We start from the raw sequence: 11,874 nt of genomic DNA on the forward strand, positions 1-11,874 counted from the left end.
ACAAATAGTGTAGAGTGCTCTAATTAAAAATTAGGAGGTCATTATTGTTGACACTCAATTTTGGCTCTCCCCACCACAAATTAATTATTGAGTTTCTTCAATTTTAAACAATTTGAAATAATTGCCTTTGAAAATCCAAAAATATTTTCAAGTTTATTTCAAGATAGTTTTGCCATATAATTCTATATATTTATAGATAAATTTATATACGACTTTCATTTTTATAAATATTTAGAAAGTTGCTTAAAAAATAAGTGTTTCATTTAAGTATGTAGTTTAGTTTCTCTTAAATTAACTACATTATAGTCTATGTTATAATTGGTGTTTATTTCAAATAATTTAGCTAATTATTTTATTTTGTTAAGATTAAAAAGCTTGTAATTAATTTTAAAATCGGCTCATATCATATTCATCGAATTCAAATTAACGGTGAAAACACTTAAGGGAACCGGTCCCTTGATACTTTTCAAGGCCATAATTGTCCAAACCCAAACTCATTTTTGGCCCAAAAATCACTCAAACCTGGCCCAAATCCCTCATATCAAGAATCACTTAAATTCCACACTCTTTCTTCTCTTTTCTTTCCTCACCACGCGCCCCTCCTCTTCATTCCCAATAGTGAGCCAAAACGACGAAGAACAAGGGTGGAGGATCCCTAGTTCTCACCCAAAACTACGCCCGAGTTCTTCTTCTGATGTCCATACGAGAACTAGCGTGCTAGACACAAACGTTCATGCCAGCAAGGCTCCAGAAACCTTTGAGAGTAAGCCACACAACATAATTTCCAATCGATTTCTCAATTTCTCTCTCAAAACCGTTCGATTTTGCACTGAATCGTACGACTGCAACTATTCAATCTTATCCTCCAAGGAATTCTATTTTTCCTCAAGTCCCATATCGATTGGGAACCCCCAAAATGGCAAGAAATTCAACTATAAATAACCTCAATTCCTCACTATTAGAGGAGGGCTCAGAGAGCTTGGAGATGAAGAACACCCCCTTGTTTGGGAGTTCTAAGTTTTTTAGAGAAATTTTTCTAACTCAGCTGTCCCTAGTCATCTTTTAGCTCATCGGAGCCTACTCATGGTATTGGAGCTCATCGTCCTCAAGCGTCGTCCCAACCGCTGCACTTAAAAAAGGTAATCTTTCATTTTCATTTTTCCCGTTCTGTAGGTTCTTTTATAATAGATTAGTTTAACTTTGGTAGATTCATGTGTTTAATGCTTTTATATTCCAATCTTGCTTAAATTAAGAGTTCCAGTAGAATAATGTTTGTCATTATTTTGGGTTATAGTTATTTATTGCTATGAATTTATTAAAATCCAAATCTAAAGCTAGTTCTTGATATGATGCCTTCTTTGTTCAGTTATAAGTAGCTGAATTCATTGTTTCAATAGTATTTTCCTATGTCTAGAGTGTCCAGTATATGAAATCTGCAGAAGATTTAGAAAATCATTCTTCTTTCTTATGCCTTTTTAATTTTGTTTCGTGATTTATTTAAGTTCTGTTCGATTTCGTTTTTAAAGTTCTTATGTATTTTTTTGTAATTCCCTATCATCTCTTTATTTTACAACTATCATTAAGCATTTTTGTCTAGATTAATCTTCAGAGTTGTTAATAGTTCTTTACTGTCTTCACAACTCTTTTCTCGTTTTGATTATTCATTCATTTATGGTATAAGCATGGTGCTTTCCCTTGTATCTTTAAGGTTTGAGTGATATATGATAAATATATGAAGCATGACTCTTCAATTTATTGAAAGCTTTGATATAACTTTAATTATTAGAAATTTGTCAGGACGCATCTATGGCTACTTGGTGTTATTTTTAGGATCGATTGAGATTAAGCAATCACTGTATTGCTGGGCAAATCACATGTTGGACTCTTGGTCAGATTGTTCTTTATTGAGGTTTGATATTAGTCATGGATAGAGTGTACATTTATAGGTAATTTGTCGGGTCAAGTTGACCTTTCATCTGTTTCATTTTATATCGAGCATGAGCTTGTTTGCCTCATCTATAACATTCTATTTTGTATTGTGCCAACGTGCATTTCGAATTCGCATTGTTTTGGTTTTTGAGGTCTGAATACTGTTTTGGGATGAATCTGTCTCAAATCCACCGTTTTAAACTTGGTGAGCTAGTTAGATTTTGGATTCGGTGTAAGCATGACTCTTTCACCTTGTTATTGATATTGTAATTTGTGGAGTTCAAGTCTTATATGATGGTACAGTTTTGTTTGATATTTCTCCCTGCCTTCCTCTCTGATATAACTTTTCCTCTTAAGTTTCCTTTTAGATGTTGAGTGATTATTCTTGGCTTGGTTAATATCCCAGGTCAATTTCTGAAATTACGCTCCACTGTTTGCGTAGTTTGGTTGATTTAGATAGTGTCCTCTTGTCTCTGGATATATTATTATGATCTAATTTTGAAAGTTTGTTGATTCTGTGAATTAACCTCTTTTCCTTGCAATTTCAATTTGGGACCTATGCTTTCCCTAAAACTTTTCGTATTGTCAACTTAGTTAATTTTCCTTTGCTTACTGTGAACCTTGGTCAATCCTATGTATTAAATTATTGACATGATTTATTCTTATTAAAGTGGTGTGGATTAAGTGATTGATTGTTCAACTCATTTTCATACATTTCAATTGCTAATTTTATCTTTTCTGTCTGTTTGGGTACAAACTCTCATAATGAGTCCTTTGGGACTCTCATGTCAGGTGCGAATTTCTTACCCGAATTTGGAAACTACCCCTATTCCTATTTAGGGAGTTGAGGCGAAAAATGGCTTGATGAACTGTTCGCCACGCACCGGCCACATTCACTTGCTTATCGTAGAGGCTGTAAGTACACAGTGCCCCACAAGTAGGCTGCTTTTTCCGGAACGCAGTCCGAGAGTCCTTGCATTTCTGATTGGGACCGAAACCCATCATTAGTCCTTTGAGTCAGCCTCATCATCAAGGGGGAAGCTGGTATACATTCAATATGCATGCTGATACAGGTTGAAGAATGGGCGTAAAGCTCAAATCCCAGGAGCTAATATACAGAGTGGAAGTTGGTATACAAAGTCGATATGCAACATATATATAGTCAGTATACCTGTGGTATACAAAAATGGAAATGGGCCAGAAAGCCCAAATGCAGGAGTGGAATTGATCGAGTTTGGGTCCAAAAGGATTTGAATTTAGCAAATTGATTATTTATTTATGTCTTTATTTGTTGCTATTTTATGCTAGATTAATTCTAATTTTAACTCTAATTTAACTTAATTAAATTCCCTAAAACGAAGAGCTAATTTCTTTTGTGTTAGTTTATTTGTTTAAATGATTTTATCAAGCTTTTTTTATTTAGTTAATTAAGCTTTTCATCAATTTGTTGCTTATCTTTAATTTGTTAAATTATTTCAAGATAAGTTTTTTTTCCCAAGGACTCAATCTTTTCTTTTATGTAGTCATTTTTGGGCAAAGTTTTATTCATTTTCAAATTGCTTTAAATGTATTTAAACTTTTTAACTCAAAATTGTCTTTCTTTACTTCTTTTTTATATTAACTTTTCCTCGAAGTTAGTTAATGTTGTAATCAAATCATCGGACAAACATACGTTAGCAGACACTTTGAGTTCTAACACATTCTCAAAGTGGAAATGTGAACCTCTTATTCATTTTCTTTAATTTTTAAAGGTTTATTTGTTAAAGACTTTTTAAATTAAATTTTCTTAATTTCTTTAAAAAATAAAGTGACGACTCTTTCTAAGTATAAATTTTCTTATACTTAGAACATTTCAAAAGTTGTTTTCAAAAGGTAAATCGCGACACATAACAGTTATCAGGTTTAGAAGAAGAATTCGGGATTGGCCTCATCTTTTGTTAGTGCTTTGGTGCCTAAGTTTAATAAGGATAGAGCACCAGGCTCAAAGTCTCATGGTAGTGTCACTAGTGGTCGCACTTTTCCACTCTGTCAGAAGTGTGGGAAGAATTAACTCAGAGAGTGTATGGACGGTAGTGGTGGATGTTGGATGTAGTAAGACTGGTCACATATTAAGGGATCACCCATCTGCCTTAGGTAAGGATAGTGATCTTCATCAAATAACTCAGCCGAATGCTTCATCAGCTCTAGCACGTTGCCTGACTCAAAAGGGTACCTCATCTAGTAATGATGGATGGTGCCAAGGCAGGTTTGTAATCTTCAGACTCAATATGATCAGAGGATTTCCTTGATGTGGTCACTAGTATGTTATGAGTCTTTTAGTTTGATTTTTATGCATTGTTAGATCCAAGAGCTACACTTTCTTTTGTGACTCTTTATATTGCATTGTACTTCGATATCAGTCCTAAAATTTTGTTAGAACCTTTCTCAATATCTACATGTGTTGGTGAGGCACTCTTACCTAAATAGGTATACTGAAATTGTCTGGTCTCTCTCTTTCATAATATTACCTCAGTTGAACTAGTAGAGTTAGACATGATCAATTTCAGCATCATTTTTGGCATTGACTGGTTGCACACTTGTTATGCCTCTATTGACTATAGAACTAGAGTTGTTAAATTTCAGTTTCCTAATGAGCCAGTCATAAAATGGAAGGGTAGTACTTTAATGCCTATAGGTTGGTTTGTTTCTTTCCTTAAGGATGATTTCCAAGGGTTGTATCTACCATATGGTCATGCTAGTTCTAAAACCCCAACCCTTTAATCCATTCCAGTCATGCCAAAAGTGTTTCCTAAAGATTTTCTTGGAGTTCCTCCTGAAAGAAAAATTGACTTTGGCATAGACCTTCTTCCAGATACCTAGTCTATCTCTATTTCTTACGGAATGGCTCCAGTCGAGTTTAAGAAGTTGAAATATTAGTTGAAAGACCTTCTACAGAAAAGTTTTATCATACCCAACATATCTTCATGGGGTGCTCCATTTCTCTTCATGCGTAAGAAAGATGGTTTTCTCAGAATGTGCATTGCCCATCATCAATTAAACAATGTCACAAACAAGAATAAGTATCTCATCTCCAGGATTGATGTCTTATTTGATCAACTACAGCGTGCTAGTTTCTTCTCAAAGATAGACCTCAGATCAAGCTATCATCAACTTAGAGTAAAAAAATGTGACATTCCAAAGATAGCCTTCATAACTTGGTATGGTCACTATGAATTTATTGTTATATCTTTTGGATTAACAAATGCTCCTGCAGCTTTTATGGATTTGATAAATAGGGTATTCAAACAGTATTTGGATATGTTTTCCATTGTCTTTATTGATGACATTCTAGTTTATTCTCAGAGTGAAGATGAGCTTGCAAGCCATTTGACAATTGTCTTGCAGATTCTTAAGGATTGTCAGTTGTTTACTAAGTTTAGTAAGTGTGAATTTTGGCTAAGTTTAGTAGCTTTCCATGGCCATATAGTTTCTTGAGAGGGCATACATGTTGATCCTAAAAAGATCGAAGTAGTTATGAACTGACCTAGACCCCTCTCTCCCTCAAATATCAGGAGTTTCTTTGGTTTACTTGGTTACTATAGATGATTTGTGGAAGGGTTTTCCTCTATTACATCATTGTTGTTCTTATTGACTTAGAAGAAAATCAAGTTTTAGTGGTCCGAAGCATGTGAGAAGAGTTTTCAGGAGTTGAATACTTGACTTACAACATCTCTAGGTTTGACTCTACTAGAGTGTTCATATGGTTTTATGTTGTATTTTGATGCTTTCAGAATTGGTATAGGTTGTGTGTTGATCCAACATGACAAGGTCATAACATATGCTTCCAGGCAACTTAAAGTTTATGAGAAGAACTGCTTGACTCACAATCTTGAGTTAGCATCAGTAGTGTTTGCCTTGAAGATTTGGAGGCACTACCTTTATGGTGTGCCTGTGGATGTGTTTACAGATCATACAAACTTATAGTATGTGTTCAATCAGAAAAACTTGAATCTTCACTTGTGGAGATGGCTTGAGTTATTGAAGAATTAGGAAATGAATGTCTTATACCATTCGGGTTAAGCCAATGTAGTAGCAGATGCTTTCTACAGACTGTCCATGAAAAATGGTGCTCATATTAATAATGAGAAGAAAGATTAGTTCGTGATATGCTAGACTTGCTCGTTTGTGAGTTCATCTTGTAGATTCAGAAAATGGTGGAATTATTATTCAGAATAGTTTAGATTCATCTCTTAGGATGGACGTTGATAATCAAAACTTGGTTTAGTTAAGGAAAGTTATTCTCAAAAAAGCTATTGAGGTTTTCTTCTGAGGAAGAGATAGTGTGCTTTGTTACAGGGATTGGTTGTGTGTTAACGATATGGATGATTTGAGGTAGAAGGTATTATCAGAAGCTCACAATTCTTGATATTCTATTCACTCGAGTCACTATGATGTACCATGATTTGCGAGAAGTCTATTAATGGAATGGCATGAAAAAATATTCTCACGACTCAAGCCTAGGGTCTAGACGTGACATGAAGAACGAGGAACCCAAAAGTACCTCAAACAAGCCTCTTAGCATTCTTTTAGCCTTTCATTGATAATGATAATAAATAAACAAGCGAAAATCATAATAGTAAATCTTCAACTTATGTATGCCCAACAATACCTCATACTTTTAGATTTCATAACGCTAAGACAAGTCCCTAGCTCACCCTCAAATCATAATAGAAAGAAATATCATAGTATGTGTCTAAAGATCTCAACATATCATAAGTTAGAAAGATAAAAGAGTATTTTTCCCAGAACATGGGAACTCACCAAAAGTAGCCTTCAAATAAAATCTCAACTAGCCAAGTGGAGGAGAACGAGGAGGACCACCAGTCCCTACATGGTGATATCATTTATGCAAAAGAGTATGCGTTAGTACTTTGAATGTACTAAGTATGTAGGCATGCATTACAAAGTAAAACATTTAGGACATTTATAAGGTAAAGTACATAAATGAGTGCATGCATGAGTAATCAAGTAGATATCATATAAATCATACATATGTGGATATATACATGCATGAGTAATCATGTTAATAGCATTTGAAACTTTCATTTGTGGAAAGTTGACTATAACCGACATTAAGACCATGTGAGCTATTATATGGAATCCAATATAACCCCTTACATTGGCAGGGGAGTCTATTTGCGTAGGGTAGAACTCCATCAATTTTACATTCATTCTTTAACTTTAGCTTTAAGGGTTTTCATGGATACATTAGCCTAAGCCTATAATGGCTCCTATGTTTGCATATAGTTAATGAGACAATGGATTGCTACTACGATTCCCTTACTGAATTCCACCTCAATGCCTCATTCGGTGCGAAGTCAATCTCACGGAATAGTTTAATACTTCAAAATAGTCATAGCATATAGATTGAAAATTTAAAAACATCACATTCGGTGGAATAGCTCATTAAAACCTTTAGTGATTCAAATATGCAAGAATTGTCCTTATAGCATAAAAAATTATTATTCATAGTATTTAATTATTCTTTTATTTCATAAGACTCTTTTTTGATCATAGACATTGCTTTCATAAATATTTAGTTGAAGTCAAAACTTTCAAGTTAAACTTCATTGAAAATATAGTAAAACTAGGTGCGTTCAAATCACTTCAACTTTCAAACATGAATGTAAATGAAATTATGCATAAATACTTTGAAATCCATCAATTAAAAATCATATTTTAAACAACCCACCATGAATTTCAAGAATCTTTAAAGTGCTAAATAGAGAAAATACTTCCAAATCATCAATTCATACACATGAAATTATTTTGCATTAAAATAGACCAATAATCATTAGTTTAACTATGATTAATGCTATTAAGTAGAAATAAGAATTACCATAAGAAAATCTTATTTGAAATCAAGAGATTTAGTTGAAAGAGTTTTGGACTACATGGGTGGAAGAACTCATGGATAAACACCCACATACCTTAGAGTAAAACTTAAAGAAAATACACATAATTTATCATATAATCAAAATACTTTAGGCATGAGAGTGGAATGAATACTCTCATTGAAGCCTTACATACTTGGAACCGAAGCTTTATTCAGAATCGAAGGACTTAATGAACACTTTTGAATCCTAGCCTTTTCTCCACGCCTGAGAGTTTTGTGTACTAGCCAGAGTATATGAATCACTGGATTGTATTTCTGCACTATTAAGAACTAAAACTATATTTTGAGAATGAGTAAAGAAGTGTATAGAGAGAAGAGTTGCTTGAGAAAACTTAATGAAAAAAATGATGAAATAAGGTGGGTATTTATAGGTGTGAATGAGAAACTTAACAATAATTAAAATAATTATAAAGAAAAATATGAAAATTTAATCGAAGATTTTGATGTCATGGGTGATGTCAAATGAATCTAGATCTTTCCATGGGTGGTGAGATGAACCTTCTTTTCACGGAATACCCTTTTTTGGAGCTGCGTTTGAACAAGATAACTTCCTCATTAGGATTTAGTGTCTTCATATGAATTATTTCTCTAGAAGTCTACTTTCATTTCATTCAAAAATCAACTAATTTGGAGCATTCTATAGTGAGATATGATTTTTTCTTCTACAAATACTTCATTTCATCACAACACTATGTCTTGCAATAATTAATTTATTTTACCTACTTAAATAAAATATGGTCCCACAAAAGTTGTAGGTAATAATGTTGAAGTTATTCAGAAATTTGAATCACCTAATATGGGCCATCCTATGAAAAGTTATGCCCAAAATACAAAAGCTGTATCATTTTTATAGAGAATTGGAACACCATATACAACGTTTTTAGGGGGAGTTACATTATCTCCTCCTTGGAAATATTCGTCCTTGAATGAGAAAAGACTTAGCTTGAGTAGAGTAGAATGTAAATCAATAACCCATCATTAATAAAATAGTGCAATTTAAAACATCGTTTGAAACATATTTCTTAATTTTGCAAGCATATGACAAGAAAAGTTGAAATGCAAGAATTTTAAGTAATTGAGCAAGGACAACTTAATACTTAGGTTTGGATAGAGGGAAAAAGATGAGGGTATCTCTTAATCATATCTGCTTCCACTTCCCATGTAGCATTTTCGACTTGTTGATTCCTCCAAAGGACTTTAACAGATGCAACTTCTTTGTTCCTTAATCTCCTAACTTGCCGGTCCAAAATTTCAATTGGGACCTCTTCGTATGTCAAGTTTTTTTCAACATTCTCTACTCCCAAAGGAACAATGGAACTAAAATCACCCACACATTTTCTCAACATAGACACATGGAACACCGGGTGAACAATGGCCATTTCCAATGGCAACTCCAACTCATACGCAACCTTGCTAATACGCCTCACGATTCTATAAGGCCCTACATACCTAGGACTCAATTTCCATTTCTTATCAAATCGAACCACACCCTTCACGAGTGAAACCTTCAGATACACCCAATCATACACATTAAATTCAAGATCCCTTCTTCTAGTGTCGAAATAGTACTTTTGACGACTTTGAGCCGTCTTCAACCTTTCTCTAATGATTTTCACCTTCTCTAAATCACCAAGTACCAAATCAGGGCCCAATAAGGTCATATCACCTACTTCAAACCAACCAACCAGGGATCTACATCATCTTCCGTACAAAGCCTCAAACGACACCATCTCAATACTTGAGGGATAACTATTATTATAGGCAAAATCGATGAGCGGTAGATGATCATCCCAATTTCTTTTAAACTCCAACATATAAGACCTTAACATATCCTCTACTGTTTAGATCATCCTTTTGGCTTTCCTATCGATTTGAGGATGGAATGCGGTGCTCAATTTTACCTTAGTACTGAGGCCCTTTTGAAATGATCTCCAAAAGTGAGAATTGAATTGGGTACCATGATCCAAAATAATGGATAACAGCACACCATGCAACCTCACCAACTCACAAATATATAACTAGGCATAGTCTTTGGCACTATAGAAGTCTTAACCGGTAGGAAATGAGCCGACTTAGTTATTCTATCAATAATTACCCAAATCAAATCATGACGCTTCTGGGTATAAGGCAAATCCACTAAAAAATCCATATTGACATCTTCCACTTCCAAGTAGGGATTTCAATGTCTTGGGCTAGGCCACCGGCCTTTGATGTTCGGCCTTCACTTGTTGGCGATTCAGACACGAACCTTGCTATGTCTTTTTTCATGCAACCCCACCAATAGAACTCTTTTAAGTCTTGGTATATTTTTGTCGAACTAGGATGAATGGAGTATGTAGAATTATGATCCTACATCAAGATAAAACCCCTTAGACCATCCACATCCGGAACACATAGCCGACCTTGGTAGTATAGCACCCCATCTTCCCCTTGGGATAAGACCTCTACCTTCTTTTCCTTCACCAACTTCTTTAACTTAATAAACATTGGTTCAAGATATTTCTTTGACTTAACATCCACCACCAAAGAGGATTTGGACCCATTTTGAACAACCATACCATCATCATCGGTACTAGACAACTTCACCCCTAATCTAGCCAACTGGTGAACATCTTTGACCAACTCTCTCTTCCCTTCATCAACATGGGCCACACTCCTCATAGACACTCTACTAAGTGCATCGACAACCACATTGGCTTTACCTGAATGATAGTGCACACTCATGTCATAGTCCTTAAGGAGTTCTAGCCACCTCCTTTGCCTTAGATTAAGGTCTTTTTGGGTGAACACATATTGAAGACTTTTATGATCTGTATAAATATCCATATATACCCCATAGAGGTAATGCCTCTAAATCTTCAAAGTAAAAACAACGGCTGCCAATTCAAGGTCATGGGTAGGGTAGTTATGCTCATGCACCTTTAATTGCCTAGAAGCATAGACTATGAACTTGCCGGTTTGCATTAGGACACAACCTAAACCAATCTTTGAAGCATCATAATAAACCACAAACCCTTCTAATCCTTCCTGTAGAGTCAAAATAGGAGCGGAGGTAAGTAGATCTTTCAAGGTCTGAAAACTCTTCTCACACTCATCCATCCATATGAATTTGGGTTTCTTTTGGGTCAATTTTATCAGAGGAGATGAAATGGAAGAAAACCCTTCGACGAACCTTCTATAGTATCCGGCTAGATCCAATAAACTCCTAATGTATGAAGGAAACAACGGTCTAAGCTAATTCTTGACTACCTATGTTTTCTTAAGATAACCTTGATCCCATCACCGGACACTACGTGACCAAGAAACGACACCTCCTTCAACCAAAATTCACACTTACTAAATTTTGCAAATAATTGCCTATCCCTCAACGTTTGAAGCACAACTTTCAAGTAATTCTTATGTTCTTCCTCACCTCGAGAGTAAATCAAAATATCGTTAATGAAGACCACCACAAAAGTATCAAGATAAGGTTTGAACATCCTATTCATCAAGTCCATAAAAATCACTGGCACATTCGTCAACCAAAAACTCATTGTCGCAAACTCAAAGTGACCATACCTTGTTCGAAAATCCATTTTGGGAATGTCAAACTCCCTCACCCTTAGTTGGTGATAGCCGGACCGAAGGTCGATCTTGGAGAAATGACTTGCCCCTTGCAATTGGTCAAATAAGTCATCTATTCTAGGGATTGGGTACTTGTTCTTAATAGTCATCTTATTTAATTATCGATAGTCTATGCACATTCGAAGTGACCCATTCTTCTTTCTCACAAATAACACGAGAGCACCCCACGGCAAAATACTTGTCCTTATGAACCCCTTTTCTAATAAGTCCTTTAATTGTTCCTTTAATTCTTTCAATTCCCCCGGGGCCATACGGTAAGGAGGAATAGAGATAGGTTGGGTATCGGGGAGGATATCAATACTAAAATCAACTTTCCTTTCGGGAGGAACACCGGGAAGGTCATCGGAAAAGACATTGGGAACTCATTGACTATGGGAACTGACTTA

At 35.1% G+C, this 11,874-nt stretch overlaps 1 long non-coding RNA gene across 1 annotated transcript; it reads left to right on the plus strand.

Moving 5' to 3' along the window:
* The first annotated feature begins 562 nt into the window (after nucleotides 1-562).
* On the plus strand, nucleotides 563-3,289 carry LOC129903289 (uncharacterized). The gene is made up of 2 exons (XR_008770243.1): nucleotides 563-1,139; nucleotides 1,798-3,289. It is a non-coding gene; the product is annotated as an uncharacterized LOC129903289 (long non-coding RNA).
* Nucleotides 3,290-11,874: the final 8,585 nt, after the last annotated feature.

Source organism: Solanum dulcamara, chromosome 9 (genome assembly GCF_947179165.1).
Source record: "Solanum dulcamara chromosome 9, daSolDulc1.2, whole genome shotgun sequence".
Classification (NCBI taxonomy): Eukaryota; Viridiplantae; Streptophyta; class Magnoliopsida; order Solanales; family Solanaceae; genus Solanum; species Solanum dulcamara.